At 41.8% G+C, this 16,706-nt stretch overlaps 1 protein-coding gene across 1 annotated transcript in view; it reads left to right on the top strand.

Annotated features, from left to right (window-relative positions):
- Positions 1 to 16,706, top strand: part of LOC124144346 (protein Abitram-like) — a 37,693-nt gene that overhangs the window by 7,525 nt on the left and 13,462 nt on the right. The gene's annotated exons all lie outside the window — the stretch shown is intronic.

Below are 16,706 nucleotides of genomic sequence, written 5' to 3'. Positions count from 1 at the left end.
CATCGATCCACACAATTGGGTTTGTTTGTTGTGTATGTGAAGTATGTTTACAATATGTTTACATGTCAAGTTAAAGACTCAATGGTCTACCAAGTGGGACGAACTTTTCCAAGATCCAATAAAGTCTTTTTACATCATGTACATTGGAGATTACAAGGAGATAAACATACTGAGTCTTCAGTGTAGAACATGGTCACCTGTAGATTTAACCACACTAAATTGAAGTAGGGTCCAAATACTGTATTGGACGTAATAAATGCCCAGGGTACTCTCAAAATTAGAAATAGGGGGCTCTTATTAGAATATAATTTTGGTGAGAAAGAAAACAGAGTTGAAAGATCGTAAATTTCGTGGTTTATGCTGACAGCCTGAAATGATACAAAAGAAAAGTCTTTGCATATTATACACAACAGATATATTTTCCCAGAATTCAATTGCCCATAATTAAGGATGCATATGACACCAGTACTTATTATACACAAATAAATAAGTCTTGTGTACATTGATCAATGGGAAGGGGCGCTAATTGAGATTGTTCACTAGCCAATATATTAGCAAATATCGCCGTGGGCGCTTATTAGAGCAGGTGCTTATTACATCGAATACGGTACATATGGTTACAAATGTTACATTTATAGTGGTTACATCTTCCAGTTACCTAGCTCAAAGTAGAAAATATAGATGAAATACAAAAGTCCAAAGATGAGCTGTATCATTTACTCAACAGGTTTCACGCATGTGATTTTCAAGAGTACAGTTATACCGTTACGCTGTCCTGATGTCACAGTGCACTCTAACATAGTATGACGTCAAAGTGCAGTCTAACTTTGTGATGTCACAATAAGACAGGCGTAAGACGATAGGGCAGGCGTACGACACATACAGAAATGTACGTGATTGTATAAACGTGATTGTGTGTATATATATATATATATATATATATATTGTTTGTTGTTTAACGCCCACCCAGCAATATTCCAGCTATATGACAGCGGTCTGAAAAATAAACAAGTCTGGACCAGACAATCCAGTGATTGACATCATGAACATCCATGCGATGATATGCATCAACCAAGTCAGCAATCCTGACCCACCTGATCCCGTAAGTCGCCTCTTCTGACAAGCATAGTCACCTTTTACGGCAAGCATGGGTTGCTGAAGACCTATTTTACACTGGATCTTCATGGGTCATATATATATATATATATATATATATATATATATATATATATATATATATATATATATATATATATATATATAAGTTAAAGAAGACATGATTCTTTCATGTTACTATAGTTAATAATCCACCATGACAGATTAAGTGCAGTACTATTTGAAAATCAGTTGTTCTATAACTTCTTTTGAGTAGTATATTACAGGCACTGAATGTGTTAAGCATAGCTACTTCATCAGTCAACATGAAGTGGGCGCCTCTAAAAAGATCAAGTAATCCTTGCAAGGTCTTCTTCTTCACTGTACATCTTTTTGATGACATGACATCGCTCGTTGTGATGGAGTGAGTGAGTGAGTGAGTGAGTTGGGATTAATGCAGCTTTTAACAGTATTCCAGTTATATCGCGGCGTGTCAGCTTATCGTGGGAGGAAAGCCCGAAGTGATGCAGGTCTCAGACGTTTACCACTTCGGTGAAACCCATGAGCACGGGTATGGTGCTGACAAACCTAGAAACATAACTGGGGCGAACCGGGATTCGAACCCACAATCATAAGTTTCTGGCGTGCCCAAGGGACACAACTCTGCACAGCGAATCGCGGCGCCTTAGACAACTGGGCCACCCGTGCCCCTCGTTGTGATGGAAATGAGGTGTCACAGTAGGATAAAGAAAGGCGCTGATAATATTTGAGAAAGAAGAACTTTTCTTTCAAATATTAGCTTCAGCGGTGATGTTGTTGACAAATCAGCTGTATCAATTAGAGATAGTTATTGTGGTTTGAAACCTATTTTCTAAATATCCATGGTAGTAAAAATACTGCTTTTTCGTCGTAGAGCTATTACCAGTAGATTGAACCATGCTAAGGCGCCGCGATTCGCTGTGCAGAGTTGTGTCCCTTGGGCACGCCAGAAACCTATAATTCTGGGTTCGAATCCCGGTTCGCCCCAATTTTGCACCATACCCGTGCTTGTGGGTTTCACCAAAGTAGTAAACGTCTGAGACCTGCATCACTTGGGCCTTTCCTCCCACATTAAGCTGACACACCGTGATATAACTGGAATACTGTTAAAAGCGGCAATAAAACCCAACTCACTCACTCACTCACTAATAATGTTTTAAAAAGAAGTATTTTTTTAATAACTAGGAGCTTCTGATGTTATGTGGCCATCAAACTGGCTGTCTCAATCAGAGGTAGGTAGTTATTATGATTTGAAACCTCAGGTTGAATAATCAGAATCAAGTATTTTCCAAATTTATAGTTGAATTTGAGTTCCATCTGGTTTGTCTTTTTGAAAATACTTTATCACAATGGATATCTGATATACACATACGGGTGAGTGAGTTAGTGAGTTCAAATTCAACATCCCACTGGCAATATCGAAGATACATAATGACAATATATACACATATAGATACAACTATCTTAAGAGGCTTCTTTTGTTTGACAGGGCACATTTTGAGCACCAGAATTCACTGTGTTGTGTTGTGCCAGAAACCTATTATCATGGGTTGAATTCCTAGAATAGGCCAGATTTGAGTCTTGGTTTGTCAGTGCCCATCTTCCCGACACAAGGGAGTTAACTGACATGTAGAAGTCCAGTTTCCACCCTTGCCGAACTAGGCATCAATTATGGAGTTATGTTTTGGCTGGACTAACGAGTCTATGCATATTCTAAACAAAATCGCGTAATGAAATTGACATTTGGTTCATAAACAACATGGCGACTGCTGTGCAGATTTCGGTCAATTGCAGGATTTGCATGTGTGCTGTCAACTGGACGTCGACAGATATTTTCAAAATCTTTTCATATTTTTAACCAAGGTGCTCAAGTGATTTGATGCACTTTGTGATGTAAGACCTTGTAAGGTCTTGATTATCAATCAGATCGTCTTGACTGGGCGCCGCCATTTTGTTTGAAGCAAATGCAAGTCATATGAGAGATGAAATCTGATTGGTCTATAGGAGGGACATATAAGGGACATAACCTGTAATAGCGCTATGATCGAGCCCAGAAATTCCAGCCTAGTTGGGCAAGGGTGGAAAGGGGACTTAGTTAACGGACTTAGTTAACTCCCTTGCCTCAGGAAGAAGGTCAGCACCATACCTGTGTTTGTGGGTCTCACTCAAGTCTTATCATCTGAAACCTGGAATGATACTTCCGAGACTAACTTGACATGCTGGGATATAACTGCAATAATGTTCCCAGTGGAGGTGAACTGAATCCCAGCTCTATTGTTGACAATGATTCTATGGAAAATGACAAATTTACAATGTCAATAAACATCATGTGTTTTAAGTTTGGCTGGTGTTACTGAATATTAATGCTTTCAAAAATATCAATACTTGAAACCCTTGCCAACTTCATGGACAGGTGGCTCATTTGTCCAAGGCACCAGAAGTTGCCTCCCTCACCTGCATCAGGATCTGCTGATTATGGGTTTTAACCCAAGATATGCCCTTGTTATGATTCTTAATTAAAAATTAAATTTGTCGGCACAATACCCATGCTTATGGACTTTTAAAAAATTGTAAATTTCGGAGACCTGGGACATTTCAGGGTTTTATCCCACATAAATTTACACTTGCGAAAAACTGAAAATAATTTCAAAGTGGTATTAAAGGAACTCACACTATTGTTGACATTTTCACTGATGAATATACTCTGTCAACTGTTGCTGAAGCAGTGTTTAGAGCTCTTTCAAGTTCAGCAAGGTGAAATACCAGAATACCATATTTGACATAATAAGCGCCTGCTCTAATAAGCCCCCACAGCTATATTTGCTTATATTTTGGCTAGTGAACAATCCCAATTAGCACCCTTCCAATTGATCAATGTACACATGACATATTTATTTGTGTATAATACATACTTGTGTGTCATATGCATCCTTAATTACGGGCAATTAAATTCTGGAAAAATATATCTGTCGTGTATAATATGCCCAGATTTTTCTTTTGTATCATTTCAGGCTGTCAGCATAAACCACGAAATTTACGATCTTTCAACTCTTTCACCAAAGTTATATTCTTATAAGAGCCCCTATTTCTAATTTTGAGAGCACCCTGGGCGCTTATTACGTCCAATACGGTATACATATAGAATAACTGCAGTTGTTGAACATATGTCGTCATGGTAAACACAGGGTGACTTGGACTATGTGTAAAATGCAGTTAGTCAGTCAGATGTCTGATTTGTTTGTTTACATACCATAGGAAAGAAAACATCAGATGTTGAAAATAACTCAGATAGTTCAGGCCTCAGCCAGTGCTGGGATGAGGATATGCTGATGATAGTTTCCAAGACATTTTAAGGAGACAACTGGAATTGGTAAGTTTTATGGTTGGCAGGTATGCCAAGGTTCAAAATTCCTTCTGTTAAGTGCTTGTGCATTGGTTAGAATCAAAATGGCATAGTTAAGATGAGTTACTTGTGACTTAAGGGAACGCTTAGAAATCACATTTCTAGAAAGCTCCTTGTGACAATTTGTATTATGTAAAACAAGTGAGAAATTTGCTTTGCACACGAATCATGTGGAAATCCTGGTTGGAATTGGTGTTGACCTACCCATGCTTGCGGTAAGGTGACAAACAGGATGGGATCGAGTCGTCAGGCTAATGGACTCGGTTGATGTATGTAATTGTATCCCCATTGCGTAGATCGATGCTCATGACATCAGTCACCGGATTGTCTGGTCAAGACTCGATTATTTTCAGACCTCTGTTATATATCTGGAATATCAATGAGTGAGGCATTAAACAACAAACAAACAAACAACTTTGCACAAGTAACAAACAAACAAGCAGACAAACTTTGCACAAGTAACAAACAAAGAAACTTGGCACAAGTAACAAACAAACAAATTATCATTCAAGCAGACAAACTTTGCACAAGTAACAAACAAACAATCATACAAACAAACTTTGCACAAGTAACAAAAAACAAACAAACAATCATACGAGCAGGCAAACTTTGCACAAGTAACAAACAAACAAACTTGGCACAAGTAACAAACAAACAAACTTGGCACAAGTAACAAACAAACATCATACAAGCAGACAATCTTTGCAGAAGTAACAAACAAACTTGGCACAAGTAACAAACAAACAAACAATCATACAAACTTTGCAGAAGTAACAAACAAACAAACTTGGCACAGGTAACAAACAAACAATCATACAAGCAGACAAACTTTGCACAAGTAACAAACAAACAAACTTGGCACAAGTAACAGACCAACAAGCAATCATACAAACTTAGCAGAAGTATACTGGACAAACCCATGGAAAATGATAAGTATATGAACAAGCTGAATGAACAGCTGTTAATGTTTTTCTGGAAATGTATTCATCCAGTTGATACACTTAAATTGCAAAGGGCACATATACTGATGGAAACAAATAAAGGAACATTGGAAATTTTAGGGAAACAAGCTTTACTCTCTGTACACATAAACAGGGCTCATACATATTCAGCACATGTTTAGATGTGTTTGTGTGCATTGTTTCAAACGCATATTTGGGAACCCATGATATCATTTTACTGCGTCTGGAACTAGGTGTTCTCTTATCCATTTCCATCAGTATATAAACATGTTTATGAGTGCCGTGTGGCACACTTGAAAATATAAATAAACATGTTTATGAGTGCCGTGTGGCACACTTGAAAATATAAATAAACATGTTTATGAGTGCCGTGTGGCACACTTGAAAATATAAATAAACATGTTTATGAGTGCTGTGTGGCACACTTGAAAATACACGAGGGAATGTATAGAAAGGTACTCAGACCAGAAGCATTAATTATTTGTGTACTTTGCGATGGAAGAATGTTTGTGTTAATGTCAATAGAGGATGAAACGTATGGAAAAATAGAAAGCCAGAAGCATTGATTATTTGTTTTTAGGTCTTTTTCTGTTATGAGACAGAGGATGAGGTTCTCATTTGTTTTATTTTGGAGTTTTGTCTGTATTTTGCTAGCCAATAGTAATACCTCATGAATTAATGAATGCATATTACATATTATTGATTTCGATGAATGGGTTTATTTTTCTACTGCACCCAAGGGATTCAAGGTTAGAAAAGCCCCCCAGAAATAATCTATGCTAAGTGGTGACTAGATGGATCAGGAGGTCAGGCTTACTGGCTTTGTTAATTGTGTGTCATCATGTCAAGAGCAAGGATGATTGCTACAATATCTATCACTGGTATATCTAGTCCAGTCTCAATTTGTATGGGTATAAATTATGTAGCACGATGAAACCCTTCTCTGTGTCTCTTTTTCTCTGTGTCTAGCTGTCTCTCTATCTTTCTCTCTTCCCCCCCTCTCTCTCATCCTCAGTCACTCTCTCGCTACATATATATCGGTATAACTGTACTCTTGAAAATCACATGCGTGAAACCGGTTGAGTAAATTATACAGCTACTCTTTGGACTTTTGGGGGGCACGGGTGGTCCAGTCGTCTAAGACGCCGCGATTTGCTGTGCAGAGTTGCGTCCCTTGGGCACGCCAGAAACCTATGATTGTGGGTTCGAATCCCGGTTCCCCCGATTATGTTTCTAGGTTTGTCAGCACCATACCCATGCTTGTGGGTTTCACCGAAGCGGTAACAACTGACACCTGCATCACTTCGGACTTTCCTCCCACTATAAGCTGACATGCCGTGATGTAACTGGAATACTGTTAAAAGCGGGGTTAAACCCAACTCACTCACTCACTCACTTTGGACTTTTGTATTCTCTCTCTCTCTCTCTCTCTCTCTCTCTCTCTCTCTCTATGAACCAAGCATGTTCTATGCCTAACTAAAAAATCATTTTAAAGTTATATTTAATGATACAGTCACTGATATAATTTACTACCTTGAAATACCCTGAAATGTGAAGAATGCTCTTCAACTCCCCACACTGCATGTATAGTGTCAGTTGCACCACACAGTCTGTACCTGTTGATCAAATGTAACAGGAACAGTGTTAGGAGTTATCTGCCATCACATCAGTGTTTTTCAGGCTGGGTGTAGTGCAAGAGCACTGTCAGAAGAGTGTCGTAATTTGTCTTCACTTCCTATGTTTTATCTCATTCCTGGACATAATTGAGATTCTCTGCCACTCTGAATTATCTGAAAGAGGTGAGGACTCCTACTGTGGACTTCCTTCCGTGCCAACATTGTTGCTGGGTTTCTCATCCATGGAAGCACCTGCTAGTTCACCTTGCCTTTTCAAGTGATTGTAACACATATGTTTGGTCTCCTCTTCAATCCTTGTGTTTGCAGGTAAAGGGGCCCATGGAGAAACATTATGGCCATGGAACACCTTTTTTTTAACAAATATGATGTGTCTCACAATCTTGGTATGGGTTTGAAAACCTTGTTTAGTGGGATTTATGTCCTGTAGACAGATTCTTCATGTAGGAGTGAGTGTGGTTTTTACGCTGCTTTTAGCAATATTCCAGCAATATCACGGCGGGGGACACCAGAAATGGGCTTCACACATTGTACCCATGTCGGGAATCGAACCCGGGTCTTCGGCGTGACAAGCGAACGCTTTAACCACTAGTCTACCCGACCGCCCTCTTCATGTAGGAACTTCACGGCAATGATTTTAATTGTTGTACAAATTTGATTGCGTGCCACAATCTTGGTATGGGTTTGAAAACCTTGTTAAGTGGGATTTATGTCCTGTAGACAGATTCTTCATGTAGGAACTTCACGGCAATGATTTTAATTGTAGTACTAATATGATGCATCCCACAATCTTGGTATGGGTTTGAAAACCTTGTTTAGTGGGATTTATGTCCTGTAGACAGGTTCTTCATGTAGGAACTTCACGGCAATGAATTTAATTGTTGTACTAATTTGATTTGGTGCCACAATCTTGGTATGGGTTTGAAAACCTTGCTTAGTGGGAGATATGTCCTGAAGACAGATTCTTCATGTAGGAACTTCACGGCAATTATTTTAATTGTTGTACAAATTTGATTTGGTGCCACAATCTTGGTATGGGTTTGAAAACCTTGTTTAGTGGGATTTATGTCCTGAAGACAGATTCTTCATGTAGGAACTTCAACTTCACGGCAATTATTTTAATTGGAGTACAAATTTGATTTGGTGCCACAAACTTGGTATGGGTTTGAAAACCTTGTTCAGTGGGATTTATGTCCTGTAGACAGATTCTTCATGTAGGAACTTCACGGCAATATACTACCCCGGATCTTCACAGAATAAACAATGATGAGAATGCCAGCCCACCCTTCGCTGAAAAACCTTATTTTTCCCTCTGAGATTAAAAATTGCTGCTCACCCCTGAATACCAAGTACTACTTAACACGATCTCAGAAGCACTGAGAAAAGGGTGCTATTTTAAATATGATTAAAGTACTGAAAAAATATCGAAAATAAATATGTATAAAAGAGAGTTTTAGTACACCATTAGTTTTTTAAATGTTGAATCTGCGTCCCCAGTGCAGCACTGCTGAGTCCCCAGTGCCACACTGCTGAGTCCCCAGTACCACACTGCGTTCCCAGTACCACACTGCTGAGTCCCCAGTACCACACTGCTGAGTCCCCAGTACCACATTGCGTCCCCAGTACCACACTGCTGAGTCCCCAGTACCACACTGCTGAGTCCCCAGTACCACACTGCTGAGTCCCCAGTGCCACACTGCTGAGTCCCCAATACCACACTGCTGAGTCCCCAGTACCTCACTGCTGCTTCCCCAGTACCACACTGCTGAGTCCCCAGTGCCACACTGCGTCCCCAGTACCACACTGCTGAATCCCCAGTACCACACTGCTGAGTCCCCAGTACCACACTGCTGAGTCCCCAGTACCACACTGCTGAGTCCCCAGTACCACACTGCTGAGTCCCCAGTACCACACTGCGTCCCCAGTACCACACTGCTGAGTCCCCAGTACCACACTGCGTCCCCAGTACCACACTGCTGAGTCCCCAGTACCTCACTGCTGCTTCCCCAGTGCCACACTGCCACACTGCTGAGTCCCGAATACTCTCTACATAAACCCTAAATCCTGCGTATCAAAAGGGATTTGGCAGCCTTATTAATGTCTAACAGACTCTCGCCATACTTGGAAAAAGCTATTTCACAGCTCTAAACAATAGGTAAATGTGTCTTGAAGTTTACGAGGAAAAACAGCGAATAATTATTGTGTGGACTTGTCCAGTACTTCACCGATGAGTCAAGGAGTTAAATTATGGGTTAAAGTTTCTATTAACCAAGCACTTGTGGAACCCCGATTGTTCTCTCAGGCGTGGTTCGTACTTATAAATATGTTGAGATTGTCTCTTTTATGATCTGTATCTGATAAAACGTTTCCAAGGACAACGCATTTTGTTTTGTCGGTAATTTTGCAAATAGTTCTTCTACCATACTAGTGTGTATGGTAAGTGGGCATACGAATCTACATTTTACAAGCCGTGCTTTATTGCTAAAAGCGGCGTCAAACAATACTCTCATTCACGCTTGATAAATCTGATTTAAACACCCCACAAACATTATTTAGCGCATCGCACGCGCAATAGAAGGGAGATAACTCCTGTCGGCTTATGTCCCTGTCCATTTCCTCTTTAGTGCTTTCATCACCAGCCTGTGTGTATAGTCAGCAATATCACAGCTACATGACGGCGGCCTGTCCCCAACTCGTAAACTCAATGACAATGACCATACTTTATCACCATTGACCTTTCGAGGTTCCCACAGCATGAAAAGCTTGGAGAGACAATGGGAAACTCTAATGGTTAAAGTGTTTGCTCGTCATTACGTTAACCGGGTTGAGTCCACGCATAGGTACACTGTATAAAGCGCACTACTGATGTCTTCCGCTCTTATATGGCTGAGACCCGTGAAGACCCGGTGTAGAATAGGTCTTCAGCTACCCATGCTTGCCATAAGAGGCGACTATGCTTGTCGTAAGAGGCGACTAACGGGATCGGGTGGTCAGGCTCGCTGACATGGTTGATGCATGTCATCGATCCCAATTTACGACCGCCGTCATATAGCTGGAATATATGAGTGCGGCGTTAAAAAACAAACAAACATTATATGGCTTAAATATTGTAAAAGCGGCGTAAAACCCTACTCATCAAGACATACATTTCGTAAGAATGGATTTGGCAGTTACATCATGGGTCAACCTGTGAAGATCCGGGGTAGAATAGGTCTTCAGCAACACATGTTTGCCGTAAAATGCGACGATGCTTGTAAGAGGCGATTAACGGGATCGGGTGGTCAGACTGGAATACTGGAGTGCAGCGTTAAACAACAAACAAGTAAGCAAGCTGGAATATTGATGAATGCGGCGTAAAACAACAAACAAACAAAGTAGTTAAAGTGTTTGCTCGTCACTACGATGACCCTGGTTCGAGTCCACACACAGGTACACTGTATAAAGCGGACTATTGGTGTCCACCGGCTCTGGGAGTGAGTGAGTGAGTGAGTTGGGTTTAACGCCGCTTTTAACTGTATTCCAGTTATATCACGGCGTGTCAGCTTAATGCGAGAGGAAGGCCCGAAGTGATGCAGGTCTCAGGCGTTTACCGCTTCGGTGAAACCCACGAGCACGGGTATGGTGCTGACAAACCTAGAAACATAATCGGGGCGATCCGGGATTCGAACCCACAATCATAGGTTTCTGGCGTGCCCAAGAGACGCAACGCTGCACAGCGAATCGCGGCGCCTTAGACGACTGGGCCACCCGTGCCCCCTCCACCGGCTCTGATGGCTGAAATATTGTGAAAACGGAGTAAAACCCAACTCATGCGTTTCGTAAGAATGGATCTATATGGAAATTTGGCAGTTACAACATGGTCACTGTGTCATTATCCCAAGCTCACCTTTCAAAATACCATTGTGTCAAGTCCAGGCGAATACTGATGTAGCTAAAATAACCGAGTGTCCTTTGATAACACCTCGCTCACACATTCGCTGTAACCGAAGCAGCCAGACAAGCCCATGGTCTTCATTTATTTGTGTAGTTTCTGAGTATATTTTTTGTAAAATAATGTCTGTACGGTAATACATTTCCAAAATCCAAGGGGATTCCGGTTTAGAATGGTTCCCCAGCAATCTATGCTGGTCGTAACAGGCGACGTTGTGGATTGAGTTATCTGGTTCGGCTGATCGCATGTCAACGTACTCAAATAGTGTGGATCGTTGCTCCTAATATCTGGATTGTCTGGTCACGACTTGATTATTTCATAGCTTGAACATTGCAGAGAGCGGCATTAAACAATAACAAAAATATTGTGCTAACTCAGTCAAGAGTTAGACCCGTGTAGATTCGGGGTAGAATAGGTCTTCAGCTACCCATGCTTGCCGTAACAGGAGACTATGCTTGTCGTAAGAGACTAACGGGATCGGGTGGTCAGGATGGCTGACTTGGTTGATGCATGTCATCGATCCCAATTGCATGGATCGATGCTCGTGATGTCATTCACTGGATTGTCTGGTCCAGACTCGATTATTTACAGACCGCCGTCATATAGCTGGAATATTGCTAAGTGCGGCGGTAAACAACAAACAAACAAACAAAAAACTAGTTCCAAACAACCAATGATAGCCGTAAGCGATGATGTACTAGCGACAACGAGCTTGATGGTATCCCTCTCCCCTTTAAAACAACCTCTGCTGGTCGTTAAAGGCGATTTGGTGGAACGGTGGTCAGGTTCAGTGACTGAGCTGAAGCGTATAAACGTGCCCCAATTGTGTTGATCAATGCTCATAATATCAATCAATTGATTCTGTGGGCCGTACTCGATTACTTACAGGCGCAGTCAAATGGCTGGAATATTGAGTTCAGCTTTAAACAACAAACAAACATGACAAACATGATACTGGTCGTCCTTTAGAATCCCATAAATATCCAGTTATGAGTCTTGATTTGTCAGTATCTCGCTCATCTCCCTCGTTTAGACACTCCTCAGCCGCACACGATTGTGTCGAAAGAGGATAGTCAGTCATGTTTGTACGAAAAACGAAAAAAAACCCTGTATATTTCGTGCGCAAATAGCACTTAAATGTCATTTAAACTGGTTCTTTTTGAAACTTTAAATGGAATAAATTACAGGAAATGTCGCCTCATATTTAATTCCAGATCGCCTACTTTTTCCCTACATCCGCCTGTCTGTTGAAATATCTCTGTGATGACATCGTCGAGTGACCCAAACAGCCAGAATATTTACCTCCGTAGTTGGTACGCTCCCTCGCGTCATTCACTATATACGTGAATACGGTCACAAATAATGGAGATAATTTAGTAAAATTTCCCATGCTACGAAAACTCGAGTTTGGGGGAAACCCTGACGACTGCTACGGAAACCTTTAATGTTTGGGTGCTGCGTTTGGTTTCCAGCTTGGAGTGAGTGAGTGAGTGAGTGAGTGAGTGAGTGAGTTGGGTTCAGTGCCGCATTTAACATTATTCAGGTTATATCGCGGCGTGTCAGCTTAATGTGGGAGGAATGCCCGAAGTGATGCAGGTCTCAAACGTTTACCACTTCGGTGAAACCCACGAGCACCTAGAAACAATCGGGACGAACCGGGATTCGAACCCACAATTATAGGTTCTTGGCGTGCCCAAGGGACGCAACTCTGCACAGCGATTCGCGGCGCCTTAGACGACTGGGCCACCCGTGCCCCTTTCCAGCTTGGATGCTGCGTTTGATTTTCAACTTGGATGCTGCCTTTGATTTCCAACTTGGATGCTGTGCTCAAAACCGCATCCAAGGAGCTCTGATGTGTTACGCCCCAGCGTGGCTGCTATTTTGGAAACTTTTTGGAACTGATGATCAGGCTCGCTGACTTGGTTGATGGGTGTCACCGTACATCGTGGAGTACGTTGCTCTTGATATCCATCACTGGGTTATTTACATGCCGACGTCGTATGGCTTGAAGATGACTAACAGCGTTAAACAACAACCAACCAAATGACATCCAAATGTATGTGAAACCGCAACGAAGAAGCTAGGCTTACACAGGTGTTCAGTTCCTACCTTGGTTGCAATATGTGAAACAGTACCCAAGACACTTTGCTTATACAGGCGTCTCATTCCGTCTCAGTTGCAATATGTGAAACGGTACCCAAGACACTTTGCTAATACAGGCGTCTCATTCCGTCTCAGTTGCAATATGTGAAACTGTACCCAAGACACTTTGCTTATACATGCGACTCATTCCGTCTCAGTTGCAATATGTGAAACAGTACCAAAGACACTTTTCTTATACAGGCGTCTCATTCTGTCTCAGTTGCAATATGTGAAACTGTACCCAAGACACTTTGCTTATACAGGAGTCTCATTCTGTCTCAGTTGCAATATGTGAAACAGTACCCAAGACACTTTGCTTATACAGGCGTCTCATTCTGTCTCAGTTGCAATATGTGAAACAGTACCCAAGACACTTTGCTTATACAGGCGTCTCATTCTGTCTCAGTTGCAATATGTGAAACTGTACCCAAGACACTTTGCTTATACAGGCGTCTCATTCTGTCTCAGTTGCAATATGTGAAACCGTACCCAAGACACTTTTCTTATACAGGCGTCTCATTCTGTCTCAGTTGCAATATGTGAAACAGTACCCAAGACACTTTGCTTATACAGGCGTCTCATTGTGTCTCAGTTGCAATATGTGAAACCGTACCCAAGACACTTTTCTTATACAGGCGTCTCATTCTGTCTCAGTTGCAATATGTGAAACAGTACCCAAGACACTTTGCTTATACAGGCGTCTCATTCTGTCTCAGTTGCTATATGTGAAACCGTACCCAAGACACTTTGCTTATACAGGCGTCTCATTCCGTCTCAGTTGCAATCTGTGGAACAGTACCCAAGACACTTTGCTTATACGGACGTCTCATTCTGTCTCAGTTGCTATATGTGAAACAGTACCCAAGACACTTTGCTTATACAGGCGTCTCATTCTGTCTCAGTTGCAATATGTGAAACAGTACCCAAGACACTTTTCTTTTACAGGCGTCTCATTCTGTCTCAGTTGCAATATGTGAAACCGTACCCAAGACACTTTGCTTATACAGGCGTCTCATTCTGTCTCAGTTACAATATGTGAAACCGTACCCAAGACACTTTGCTTATACAGGCGTCTCATTCCGTCTCAGTTACAATATGTGAAACAGTACCCAAGACACTTTTCTTATACAGGCGTCTCAATCTGTCTCAGTTGCAATATGTGAAACCGTACCCAAGACACTTTGCTTATACAGGCGTCTCATTCCGTCTCAGTTGCAATTTGTGAAACTGTACCCAAGACACTTTGCTTATACAGGCGTCTCATTCCATCTCAGTTGCAATTTGTGAAACAGTACCCAAGACACTTTGCTTATACAGGCGTATCATTCCGTCTCAGTTGCAATATGTGAAACAGTACCCAAGACACTTTGCTTATACAGGCGTCTCATTCCATCTCAGTTGCAATATGTGAAACAGTACCCAAGACACTTTGCTTATACATGCGTCTCATTCTGTCTCAGTTGCAATATGTGAAACAGTACCCAAGACACTTTGCTTATACAGACGTCTCATTCCGTCTAAGTTGCAATATGTGAAACAGTACACAAGACACTTTGCTTATACAGGCGTCTCATTCCGCCTCAGTTGCTATATGTGAAACCGTACCCAAGACACGTTGCTTATACAGGCGTCTCATTCCATCTTAGTTGCAATATGTGAAACTGTACCCAAGACACTTTGCTTATACAGGCGTCTCATTATGTCGCAGTTGCTATATGTGAAACAGTACCCAAGACACTTTGCTTATACAGGCGTCTCATTCTGTCTCAGTTGCTATATGTGAAACAGTACCCAAGACACTTTGCTTATACAGGCGTCTCATTCTGTCTCAGTTGCTATATGTGAAAGCGTACCAGAGACACTTTGCTTATACAGGCGTCTCATTCCATCTCAGTTGCTATATGTGAAACAGTACCCAAGACACATTGCTTATACAGGCGTCTCATTCTGTCTCAGTTGCAATATGTGAAACCGTACCGAAGACACTTTGCTTATAGAGGTATGCTATCTTGTGGTTATGATATAGAAACGTTACCGTAGTCACATGTCTGTGCTGTGCGCACGTGTATTGGTGATTATCGTTGATGGTCATGATATATATATATATATATATATATATATATATATATATATATATATATATATATACATGTTGAGATCGCAGTGTAGCAGATAGGCCCACTGATGGCTGTAACGCAAAACTGGCAGTACAAGACCGATTTTAGATCATTTGGGCATGATGGTCGTGGCTTGAAATTAGTTTAACGTCGCTTTGAATAGTAGTTCAGGAACAGCACAGCGTATCAGCTACGACGACTAGGTTCGGTGTTTTGTCAGTCCCAACACATTTGTTCAAGTCTCTTAAAGGGGAGACCGCCTCCGTGGTCTTGTGGTCTTGTGGTAGAGCGTCCGCCCGGAGAGCGGAAGGTCCGGGATTCGATCCCCGGCCGCGTCATACCAAAAGACGTTAAAAGATGGTACTTGTTGTTACCCTGTCTGGCGCTCGGCATTAAGGGGCTAAAACAAGGACTGGTCGGCTCGGAGTCAGTATACTGTGTCTGAGTGGGGTATTCATGTTAAACTGCGGCATGGTATCTCAGTGAGCTAGCACTATAAATCGGCATCAGTCCGGACTAGTACAAGCAGCCACACAAACACACAAACGTACATGCACGTCGCTCACCTCACCTCACCTTAAAGGGGAAGTGTACACGCAAACATCACTTTCTTTCTTACTTTAAACAAAACGAAATTTTAGAATTAGTTAGTATCCTTGTTTGAAAATATCCACTCATTTTTCTCACAGTGAAAGTAGAAAGCTCACAATAAGCGTGAAAATATCATGCCGTTATGAGGCCTTCGTTTTCCGAGCAAAACAGACCTGAGTTGTCCTCAATAGATTATGACCTAATTGGTGCCAATTTGACATGGACCCTGTCTAGTCTCAACGCAAAAGGTATCAAGTACCAGTTTATTGTGAGACGACATGGCATCCGATACATTGATTCCGAAGATCGAAGTTCCCTTGACCCATCATGAAATCGTAAAACCATACGCTTATGAGGTGAGGTGGTTTAACGTCGCGTCCAAGATTATTGCACTTACATAGCGACGTGCATGTACGTGTGTGTGTTTGTGTGGCTGCTTGTACTAGTCCGGACTGATGCCGATTTATAGTGCTAGCTCACTGAGATACCATGCCGCAGTTTAACATGAAGAGCCCACTCAGACACAGTATACTGACTCCGAGCCGACCAGTCCTTGTTTTAGCCCCTCAATGCCGAGGGTAACAACAAGAACCATCTTTTAACGTCTTTTGGTATGACGCGGTCTGGGGATGGAACCCCGGACCTTCCGCTCTCCGGGCGGACGCTCTACCACTAGACCACGCAGGCGGTCATACGCTTATGAACCAACACGAGGCAGTTTCGCGGTATGGAAACGATGAACATGAAGTGGAGACCCGTTTTGTCTCTGGTTCAAATATATGATAAATAAAT

The sequence above is a fragment of the Haliotis rufescens genome, unplaced genomic scaffold, assembly GCF_023055435.1.
Source record: "Haliotis rufescens isolate VD_foot unplaced genomic scaffold, xgHalRufe1.0.p SCAF_10, whole genome shotgun sequence".
Taxonomy (NCBI): domain Eukaryota; kingdom Metazoa; phylum Mollusca; class Gastropoda; order Lepetellida; family Haliotidae; genus Haliotis; species Haliotis rufescens.
The sequence above is the reverse complement of the archived record's forward strand: the minus strand, read 5'-3'. Positions and strand labels throughout refer to the sequence as shown.